The 11,767-nt window shown below is 34.9% G+C and overlaps 1 pseudogene; it reads left to right on the top strand.

Annotated features, from left to right (window-relative positions):
• The first annotated feature begins 222 nt into the window (after positions 1 to 222).
• LOC135530213 (GTPase IMAP family member 8-like) overlaps positions 223 to 11,767 on the top strand; it is a 30,261-nt pseudogene continuing 18,716 nt past the window's right edge.

Genomic DNA, 11,767 nt, shown 5'->3' with positions numbered 1-11,767 from the left:
CAACACTCAGACATAATTTACAAACGAAGCATGTGTGTTTAGTGAGTCCGCCAGATCAGAGGCAGTAGGGAGGACCAGGGATGTTCTCTATTTAGTGAGTCCTCCAGATCAGAGGCAGTAGTGATGACCAGGGATGTTCTCTTGATAAGTGTGTGCATTAGACACTTTTCCTGTCCTGCTATGCATTCAAATTGTAACGAGTACTTTTGGGTGTCAGGGAAAATGCATGGAGTAAAAAGTAAATTATTTTCTTTAGAAATGTACTGAATTAAAAGTACAAGTTATCAAAAATATAAATAGTAAAGTACGGATACCCCAAAAAACTACTTAAGTAGTAATTGAAAGTATTTTTTACCTAAGTACTTTACACCACGCTCTTGTGTGTGCCTCTTCCTGGTCTCATTCCAGCATTGATGTCAGAGAGCCATTTGAAAACACAGACATTTTGAAAAGCTCCTGTTTGTTGTTAGGGTTTCTGAGAAAGTCAGAGAACTTCCATGGAAGTTGGTTGTCTCCCCAACTTGAGAGTCTTTAGACTATCTTCTTTGTATGTGTCCCACACAATATTGATGTTATTGCAGTTTTTCAACTGATGCTCAACCCAAGGCAGAAAGACTACTGCCATATTCGCCCCAATGTAGAAACTATGTATGTAGGCAAGGAACGGACAATGACAGTTCCGTCAATGGTATTTCTGTTATTTTTGTCAGTTACCTGTAGATAACATTATTGTTTATTTGCTTAGTTTGTATTTTATAGACAAAAAATATTAGTCTAAGTGTCACGCCTTGGTCTTAGTATTTTGTGTTTTCGTTGTTGTATTTCGTAGTGGGTTTTTTTTAGTTATTGGGATTATGGCTGAGTAGGGGTGTTGCATAGGTTTGGCTGCCTGAGGCGGTTCTCAATCAGAGTCAGGTGATTCTCGTTGTCTCTGATTGGGAACCGTATTTAGGTAGCCTGGGTTTCACTTTGTATTTCGTGGGTGATTGTTTCTGTCTCTGTGTAGTTTCACCAGATAGGCTGTACTTAGGTTTCACGTTCCGTTTTGTTGTTTTGTATTTTGTCTCAGTATTTTCATGTATTCGTCATTTGTTTCATTAAACAACATGAGTAACCAACACGCTGCATTTCGGTCCGACTCTCTTGCAACAAACGAAGAACGCCGTTACACTAAGAAGCTATGAGAGACTGAAAATGTGGCTTTAGTAGTTGTTCTGTAAGATCACACTTCTCTCTACAGAAACAACATTTCCTTCTTCATCCAACAGAGACCCTGATTTCTCTGGTTGGAAAGACTGTTCCCTGGAAAAGACTGGCAGCACTCCAAAACCCAAACATGACTGGTGAGTACTTAGTCTACAATAATCCGTTTATTTGTTTAATGTGTTTTCACAAAATAATGTTTTATTACATTATTAATACATTTGATTAAAAATGAATGTAGGCTTGAAACTTAATTTATAGATAATGTCCTTGTTAATTTGCTAACAGTTCATATTCTATAAACCATCAATGTTTAATAAGTAATGTGAGACTGACCATATCAGTAGCTATTCTGTATGATGACCAAACAGAAAGAACACCAGACTTCTTTCTACAGTAACAACATGTCTTTCTTATCCAACAGAACATAATAAAGAGGTCCGGATTGTTCTGGTTGGGAAGATTGGTTCTGGGAAGAGCGCAACTGGAAACGCCATCCTGGGGAGAAAAGCGTTTGAATCCAAAATGTCCTCTATTTCTGTGACATCCTCAAGTAAAAAGAAAAGAGGAAATGTGGGAGGGCAACATGTAACTGTCATCGACACACCAGGCTTGTTTGACACCAAGTTAACACAGGAGGAAGCACTGAAAGAGATCTCACAGTGCCTGCTATTCTCCGCTCCTGGTCCCCATGTGTTCCTGGTTGTTCTCAAGCTGGGAGGATTCACTGAAGAGCAGCAGGAAATTGTGAAGATGATCCAGACATTTTTTGGTGATGAAGCATCGAAATACACCATGGTTGTCTTCACACATGGAGACCTACTTGATGATGTAACAATTGAAGACTTCCTGCATGGAAATCCAGATCTAGAAAGTTTAATTGCCAAATGTAATGGGAGATATCATGTCTTCAAAAACAAAGAGCAGAATCCCTCCCAGGTCACTGAGCTGCTTGAGAAGACTAACAAGATGGTTGAGATGACTGGAGGAAGCCACTACACCACTGAGATGTTCCAGGAGGCTGAGAGAGTGATTGAAGAGGAGAAGAACAGGATCTTGAGAGAGAATGAAGAGAAGATGCACAGAGAGAGGGAAGAACTGAAGGCAAAGTTTGAAGGAGTGTGTCTAAGAGAAGAAGTAGAGAAGCTGGGGATAAAACAGGGAAGAGAAGCTAGAAAGAATGCTGAGAAATTTAGCAACATGGGAACAGGTGCTGCAATCGGAGGGGCTTTGGGAACATTTGTAGGCCCAGTTGGTACGTCAATTGGTGCAGCAGTGGGAGCTGCAGTGGGAGCTGGAGTATGCAGTACTCAATGAGAGTCCGTAGATAACAGTGCTGTACCTTCTACAAGTTGTTTGACTTCATTAATTGATATTGAAAGCTTCCTCTATATACACAGAGTAAACACAACATTTGTTATTGTAGCCTACATTAAAAATGATACTCAGGGGGTTGATGAACACATATTTAGCTGTTTTTGTTATTATGTTTTACTGATCACAATAAAAGGTTGTTGTATTGAGGTAGATTTTATTAGGAGTAACAGACGCCTGCAAAAGATGGGAGGCACTCACTAATAAAATATTACTTATATATATTATTAACACTCACTAATAAAATATTACTTATATATATTATTAACACTCACTAATAAAATATTACTTATATGTATTATTAACACTCACTAATAAAGTATTACTTATATGTATTATTAACACTCACTAATAAAATATTACTTATATGTATTATTAACACTCACTAATAAAATATTACTTATATATATTATTAACACTCACTAATAAAATATTACTTATATGTATTATTAACACTCACTAATAAAGTATTACTTATATGTATTATTAACACTCACTAATAAAATATTACTTATATGTATTATTAACACTCACTAATAAAATATTACTTATATGTATTATTAACACTCACTAATAAAATATTACTTATATGTATTATTAACACTCACTAATAAAATATTACTTATATGTATTATTAACACTCACTAATAAAATATTACTTATATGTATTATTAACACTCACTAATAAAATATTACTTATATGTATTATTAACACTCACTAATAAAATATTACTTATATGTATTATTAACACTCACTAATAAAATATTACTTATGTATTATTAACACTCACTAATAAAATATTACTTATATGTATTATTAACACTCACTAATAAAATATTACTTATATGTATTATTAACACTCACTAATAAAATATTACTTATATGTATTATTAACACTCACTAATAAAATATTACTTATATGTATTATTAACACTCACTAATAAAATATTACTTATATGTATTATTAACACTCACTAATAAAGTATTACTTATATGTATTATTAACACTCACTAATAAAATATTACTTATATGTATTATTAACACTCACTAATAAAATATTACTTATATGTATTATTAACACTCACTAATAAAATATTACTTATATGTATTATTAACACTCACTAATAAAATATTACTTATATGTATTATTAACACTCACTAATAAAGTATTACTTATATGTATTATTAACACTCACTAATAAAATATTACTTATATGTATTATTAACACTCACTAATAAAATATTACTTATATGTATTATTAACACTCACTAATAAAATATTACTTATATGTATTATTAACACTCACTAATAAAATATTACTTATATGTATTATTAACACTCACTAATAAAATATTACTTATATGTATTATTAACACTCACTAATAAAATATTACTTATATGTATTATTAACACTCACTAATAAAATATTACTTATATGTATTATTAACACTCACGAATAAAATATTACTTATATGTATTATTAACACTCACTAATAAAATATTACTTATATGTATTATTAACACTCACTAATAAAATATTACTTATATGTATTATTAACACTCACTAATAAAATATTACTTATATGTATTATTAACACTCACTAATAAAATATTACTTATATGTATTATTAACACTCACTAATAAAATATTACTTATATGTATTATTAACACTCACTAATAAAATATTACTTATATGTATTATTAACACTCACTAATAAAATATTACTTATATGTATTATTAACACTCACTAATAAAATATTACTTATATGTATTATTAACACTCACTAATTAAATATTACTTATATGTATTATTAACACTCACTAATAAAATATTACTTATATGTATTATTAACACTCACTAATAAAATATTACTTATATGTATTATTAACACTCACTAATAAAGTATTACTTATATGTATTATTAACACTCACTAATAAAGTATTACTTATATGTATTATTAACACTCACTAATACAGTATTACTTAGATGTATTATTAACACTCACTAATAAAGTATTACTTATATGTATTATTAACACTCACTAATAAAGTATTACTTATATGTATTATTAACACTCACGAATAAAGTATTACTTATATGTATTATTAACACTCACTAATGAAGTATTACTTAGATGTATTATTAACACTCACTAATAAAGTATTACTTATATGTATTATTAACACTCACTAATAAAGTATTACTTATATGTATTATTAACACTCACTAATACAGTATTACTTATATGTATTATTAACACTCACTAATAAAGTATTACTTATATGTATTATTAACACTCACTAATAAAGTATTACTTATATGTATTATTAACACTCACGAATAAAGTATTACTTATATGTATTATTAACACTCACTAATGAAGTATTACTTAGATGTATTATTAACACTCACTAATACAGTATTACTTAGATGTATTATTAACACTCACTAATACAGTATTACTTAGATGTATTATTAACACTCACTAATACAGTATTACTTATATGTATTATTAACACTCACTAATAAAGTATTACTTATATGTATTATTAACACTCACTAATAAAGTATTACTTATATGTATTATTAACACTCACGAATAAAGTATTACTTATATGTATTGTTAACACTCACTAATGAAGTATTACTTATATGTATTATTAACACTCGGTAATGAAGTATTACTTATATGTATTATTAACACTCACTAATAAAGTATTACTTATATGTATTATTAACACTCACTATTGAAGTATTACTTCGATGTATTATTAACACTCACTAATAAAGTATTACTTATATGTATTATTAACACTCACTAATGAAGTATTACTTATATGTATTATTAACACTCACCAATACAGTATTACTTAGATGTATTATTAACACTCACTAATGAAGTATTACTTATATGTATTATTAACACTCACTAATAAAGTATTACTTATATGTATTATTAACACTCACTAATAAAGTATTACTTATATGTATTATTAACACTCACTAATGAAGAATTACTTAGATGTATTATTAACACTCACTAATAAAGTATTACTAAGATGTATTATTAACACTCACTAATGAAGTATTACATAGATGTATTATTGACACTCACTAATGAAGTATTACTTGGATGTAATAGTAAAAAGGTTTAATTATAACTTGTGTTAAAATGTATGTACTTAATATTTTGAATTAAATAAATGTTTTAAAAATTGTATCTCACCCTTTAATGAAAAGGGGACCTCTCGTTTTCTCTCACACCCTGGTCTGTCGCGGAGAAATGCAATGTCTTTAAAAAATATATAAATAAACAAGGTATTATTTTATAGTCTTTCCTACAACGGTATGTTATAAACATTATAGGTTATTAAAGTTTACTACTGGGATTGTTATAATGATGTACAAATGTAGGCCGCCGATGTTTTTACATAAAACACTCGTGGTGCATGTTTAAATATTGCACAGTAAATTGGGTAATTCATTCTAACATGTCTTAAAAAAGTATGTACTGTAGCGACCCGCACAGACAGCTGTGTGTTATGTGTTGGGCTAGGAGGTGGTTGTGTTGTGCTGACCAGTACCCGGTGTTCGCGGGGTCCGACATGTCAATCAACCTGCTATCTGCCAATCACGGGAATGCCTGGAATGTTCTGATGCCGGGCATCCTGGTGGTTGGCGGAGTGGCGTGGAGGGGGGTTGGGCAGGGGGGTGGAGCATTGGAAGTTAAGACCAGGTTCAGCCTTTATTCTCTCTCTCTTACGTCTGGGCTTCCCAAGAGAAGGTCACGATTGGCTTGTGGGTTATCTGTCATCTTTTTGGCGTTTGCTACGGCCCAAACAGTAGCCTGGGTAAAGTTGGTTTAATAAACCGTCAATTCGCAAACTCAAGCCTCTGTCTGGACAATTGTTCATTTATGATCTAGGCAGGTCATTACAGTACTAAATATTTTGGAATTAAATAAATGGAATTTAAAGCAGTATCTCAGACTTTAACGATAGGAATATGTCCTTTCCATCTATCAACATGCATGCCCCAGGAGAAAAAGACTTACGGAAAAGCCATGTGCGTGCCCGGGATGTGCGTGTGTATCATGAGTGTGTATCATGAATACAGGTTGTCCGGATATCTGCATACCCACCATCAAAAAGTGTGACGGTGTCTCATGTCTTTCGATTCACTAACACACAAAACTTTCACCCCAGAGGATGTGGTTCAAACACCCCCAGAAAGAAGCCAATATGTCTAGACCGAACCCAGGGGTTAAACAATGTTATTTCTAATCAGCGCCCGTTGCCCCCCACCCTGGGGTGCCCCCACCAAGGTGCTAACACTACAATATGTCTAGACTGACCCCAGGGGTTAAACAATGCTATTTCTAATCAGCGCCCGATGCCCCCCACCCTGGGGTGCCCCCTCCAAGGTGCTAACACTACAATATGTCTAGACTGACCCCAGGGGTTAAACAATGTTATTTCTAATCAGCGCCCGATGCCCCCCACCCTGGGGTGCCCCCACCAAGGTGCTAACACTACAATATGTCTAGACTGACCCCAGGGGTTAAACAATGTTATTTCTAATCAGCGCCCGATGCCCCCCACCCTGGGGTGCCCCCACCAAGGTGCTAACCCTACAATATGTCTAGACTGACCCCAGGGGTTAAACAATGTTATTTCTAATCAGCGCCCGATGCCCCCCACCATGGGGTGCCCCCTCCAAGGTGCTAACCCTACAATATGTCTAGACTGACCCCAGGGGTTAAACAATGTTATTTCTAATCAGCGACAGTTGCCCCCCACCCTGGGGTGCCCCCTCCAAGGTGCTAACCCTACAATATGTCTAGACTGAACCCAGGGGTTAAACAATGTTATTTCTAATCAGCGACAGTTGCCCCCCACCATGGTTCTAACCCTGAGGATGTAGGAAATCATAAATGGCAATACATGCTTACAAAATGTCTTGACATCCCCTCCTGTTGTTTGAATTCACTGCCTTTTTGTTCTCTAAAACATTCTGTGTGGGGGTACTCCAGGCCAATTTTATGACACATGTAAACTCATTCCTTATGTATGTATGTACATGTAAACTCATTCCTTACTATCTCTAGTTAGGGACACGTCCGTGGAGCGAGTCTAGTGACAACCGATGTGAGCACCGCTTTCGCGCAAACCCAAAGGCGAACAGCCCCAGAATATTTATTGGCCAGGACAGATGAAAAAAAGAGTCATTGAATCCATCCTAATGGTGTTTTCTGAAGGTGAGTTCATGAAAAAATATATATTCGATTTGGACTCAGGGTGTTGTTTGAATATTAAGGATATTATTGTAATATTAAACATGAGTTTTTTATGTGTTTTAAACAGGGGTCAATGCCCGTATTCTTATAAGTTAAAAAATGTATATAATATAACTGTTAAAATTAATCTAACGTTTTGTTGATTTTTTTAGGTATGTATTTCAGACCAAATGCACATATAAGTTGAAGTGTATATATTTCGTATAACTGTTAATATTATCTAACGTTTGTTAGGGTCCCCATCATTGACGCAGCTTTTAAGAGGTTTAAATGATCTGGAACAGACCGTGTTAGCCGGTGATTCTCAGACGCAAAACCCATGCAGCCAACCCCCATCACACTAAATAATCACATACCTAAGAAAATTTATACATTTAAAAACAAAAAAGTGTTGTAGTATGAAGTGTTGGAGGACTTCGTTGGAGCAGATGACACATCAGATGGCACAGATGCAATTCTCCCGTTCTGCACGAACGTATTTTCCAACACACCGAGAACCGAGAATTTAAACGTCCCCCGCCAACTCCCCCGGGAACCTCCACCCACTCGCTACATATTCCAGGCCCCAACAACCAATAACCGAGACACTAGTACACTGAGTATAAAATGCATACAGTACTAGTGACTGCATAACCGAGACACTAATACGCTAATACGCTGAGTATAAAATACATACAGTACTAGTGACTGCATAACCCAGACACTAATACACTGAGTATAAAATACATACAGTACTGCTGACTGCATAACCCAGACACTAATACACTGAGTATAAAATACATACAGTACTGCTGACTGCATAACCCAGACACTAATACACTGAGTATAAAATACATACAGTACTGCTGACTGCATAACCCAGACACTAATACACTGAGTATAAAATACATACAGTACTGCTGACTGCATAACCCAGACACTAATACACTGAGTATAAAATACATACAGTACTAGTGACTGCATAACCGAGACACTAATACACTGAGTATAAAATACATACAGTACTAGAGACTGCATAACCCAGACACTAATACACTGAGTATAAAATACATACAGTACTAGTGACTGCATAACCCAGACACTAATACACTGAGTATAAAATACATACAGTACTGCTGACTGCATAACCCAGACACTAATACACTGAGTATAAAATACATACAGTACTGCTGACTGCATAACCCAGACACTAATACACTGAGTATAAAATACATACAGTACTGCTGACTGCATAACCCAGACACTAATACACTGAGTATAAAATACATACAGTACTAGTGACTGCATAACCCAGACACTAATACACTGAGTATAAAATACATACAGTACTGCTGACTGCATAACCCAGACACTAATACACTGAGTATAAAATACATACAGTACTGCTGACTGCATAACCCAGACACTAATACACTGAGTATAAAATACATACAGTACTAGTGACTGCATAACCCAGACACTAATACACTGAGTATAAAATACATACAGTACTGCTGACTGCATAACCCAGACACTAATACACTGAGTATAAAATACATACAGTACTAGTGACTGCATAACCCAGACACTAATACACTGAGTATAAAATACATACAGTACTGCTGACTGCATAACCCAGACACTAATACACTGAGTATAAAATACATACAGTACTAGTGACTGCATAACCCAGACACTAATACACTGAGTATAAAATACATACAGTACTGCTGACTGCATAACCCAGACACTAATACACTGAGTATAAAATACATACAGTACTAGTGACTGCATAACCCAGACACTAATACACTGAGTATAAAATACATACAGTACTACTGACTGCATAACCCAGACACTAATACACTGAGTATAAAATACATACAGTACTGCTGACTGCATAACCCAGACACTAATACACTGAGTATAAAATACATACAGTACTGCTGACTGCATAACCCAGACACTAATACACTGAGTATAAAATACATACAGTACTAGTGACTGCATAACCCAGACACTAATACACTGAGTATAAAATACATACAGTACTGCTGACTGCATAACCCAGACACTAATACACTGAGTATAAAATACATACAGTACTAGTGACTGCATAACCCAGACACTAATACACTGAGTATAAAATACATACAGTACTGCTGACTGCATAACCCATACACTAATACACTGAGTATAAAATACATACAGTACTAGTGACTGCATAACCCAGACACTAATACACTGAGTATAAAATACATATAGTACTGCTGACTGCATAACCCAGACACTAATACACTGAGTATAAAATACATACAGTACTAGTGACTGCATAACCCAGACACTAATACACTGAGTATAAAATACATACAGTACTACTGACTGCATAACCCAGACACTAATACACTGAGTATAAAATACATACAGTACTGCTGACTGCATAACCCAGACACTAATACACTGAGTATAAAATACATACAGTACTACTGACTGCATAACCCAGACACTAATACACTGAGTATAAAATACATACAGTACTGCTGACTGCATAACCCAGACACTAATACACTGAGTATAAAATACATACAGTACTACTGACTGCATAACCCAGACACTAATACACTGAGTATAAAATACATACAGTACTACTGACTGCATAACCCAGACACTAATACACTGAGTATAAAATACATACAGTACTGCTGACTGCATAACCCAGACACTAATACACTGAGTATAAAATACATACAGTACTACTGACTGCATAACCCAGACACTAATACACTGAGTATAAAATACATACAGTACTGCTGACTGCATAACCCAGACACTAATACACTGAGTATAAAATACATACAGTACTACTGACTGCATAACCCAGACACTAATACACTGAGTATAAAATACATACAGTACTACTGACTGCATAACCCAGACACTAATACGCTGAGTATAAAATACATACAGTACTGCTGACTGCATAACCCAGACACTAATACACTGAGTATAAAATGCATACAGTACTAGTGACTGCATAACCCAGACACTAATACACTGAGTATAAAATACATACAGTACTGCTGACTGCATAACCCAGACACTAATACACTGAGTATAAAATACATACAGTACTAGTGACTGCATAACCCAGACACTAATACACTGAGTATAAAATACATACAGTACTACTGACTGCATAACCCAGACACTAATACGCTGAGTATAAAATACATACAGTACTGCTGACTGCATAACCCAGACACTAATACACTGAGTATAAAATACATACAGTACTGCTGACTGCATAACCCAGACACTAATACGCTGAGTATTATAGTGGGGTGCCACAGTTTGCAGTTTCAGCCACACCTCACAACCAGTAAGTTTAAGCTGCTGCAAGCTAGGCTGCAGTCCCACACCCGCACCTTAATCCACTGAGCCTCGTTAAACTTCCACACCTGGTCGAGCTGTGTAGATGAGGCTGTGTAGATGAGGCTGTGTAGATGAGACTGTGTAGACGAGGCTGTGTAGACGAGGCTGGGTAGACGAGGCTGGGTAGACGAGGCTGGGTAGACGAGGCTGTGTAGACGAGGCTGTGTAGACGAGGCTGTGTAGACGAAACTGTGTGAGTGGGACAGGTCTGGTTTGTAGCAAAGTTGTATCTTTGTTCTTTTGGTCGATTTGGCTCAACTGTACTCTGACTGGGGGTCGGCGTGGAGGAGAGTTCAGAGGGCAGAGTGAACGATATCAAAATAGGGGTTTTGGCCCAGAGATTGGGACAGGATTGATGAATATGGACTCCGGGATCTTGTTATAGGTCCATCTGTGGCAATAGGAAATGAGCCATCATGGTTTTATACAAGACCACATGTTGATTTTAGCCTGATAGAAGAAAATAAACAGTGGTG

This window comes from Oncorhynchus masou, unplaced genomic scaffold (assembly GCF_036934945.1).
Source record: "Oncorhynchus masou masou isolate Uvic2021 unplaced genomic scaffold, UVic_Omas_1.1 unplaced_scaffold_1292, whole genome shotgun sequence".
NCBI lineage: Eukaryota > Metazoa > Chordata > Actinopteri > Salmoniformes > Salmonidae > Oncorhynchus > Oncorhynchus masou.
Note: the sequence above shows the minus strand (reverse complement) of the source record. Positions and strands in the feature narration are given on the sequence as shown.